The following is a 1,103-nucleotide window of genomic DNA, read 5'->3' as shown; positions in this document are numbered from 1 at the left end:
AATAAAATAAAATAAAATAAAATAAAATAAAATAAAATAAAATAAAATAAAATAAAATAAAATAAAATAAAATAAAATAAAATAAAATAAAATAAAATAAAATAAAATAAAATAAAATAAAATAAAATAAAATAAAATAAAATAAAATAAAATAAAATAAAATAAAATAAAATAAAATAAAATAAAATAAAATAAAATAAATAAAATAAAATAAAATAAAATAAGCAATATAAAAAATTAGTCAACTAAAACTTAATACAGATTTTTAGAAATAAATAACAGTCAAAAAAGTAAAATTAAGTAAAATAAGCTTAAATAAAAAACTAAAATAAAACATTAAAACAAAAGTTATTGAAAAAAAACAAAATCATAAAATACATATATATACAACAAGGCAAAATTAAACAAACTAAAAATTTAATGTAAATAAAATCCAAGAAAAAAATAAAGAAAAAAATGAAACCTAAAAAAAAAACAAAGAAAGCAAAAAGGAAACAATTAATAAAAGAAAAAGATATTAATAAATAGAACAACATAAAGTAAATTAAAAGTAAATAATGTAAAAGTATGGAATCGAGTAAAGCTTAATTCAAAAGGAACAAAATTAAGAAGAAAAGGAAAAAAACATTAAAAACTAAAGATGGTCGCCGTGGACTTCTTACAAGATAGGGTTAGGCTCCTTGCGGTGCAGAAGCGAGCTAGTTCAATTATTTCCCGTTACTTCTGAGCTTAGGCATTAATGCCATTGCGAGTGTGATCGGGGAAACTCGCTCTGTTGGCTCCTACTATTTGAAAATATAGAAGCTAAACACAATGGGAGTTTTGAAGTTTAGTCTTAAAATATTACCGACGATTTCCCAACATTCAGATAATTCGACATCCAGCACTTGAGCCCCTTTGAGAGGAAAGAGCGCTCAGTGCCTTGTAGCAGCGTGGAGTCACATACTACAGTGTCAAAAGCCTTTGACAATTCCAGCGCTACTAGGAAAATTTTCACGTAAGGGCGTTTAGTTACGCTGAAGGCCACGAGCTATCTGAGTGTTTTTGGCGTTAATTCTGGGCAAATTACCGTGCTGGGCACATTACGAAAGCCATGTGGATGC

Source organism: Rhagoletis pomonella, unplaced genomic scaffold (assembly GCF_013731165.1).
Source record: "Rhagoletis pomonella isolate Grant_MI unplaced genomic scaffold, Rhpom_1.0 Rhpom_scaffold_00011, whole genome shotgun sequence".
Lineage (NCBI taxonomy): Eukaryota > Metazoa > Arthropoda > Insecta > Diptera > Tephritidae > Rhagoletis > Rhagoletis pomonella.
The sequence above is the reverse complement of the archived record's forward strand: the minus strand, read 5'-3'. Positions refer to the sequence as shown.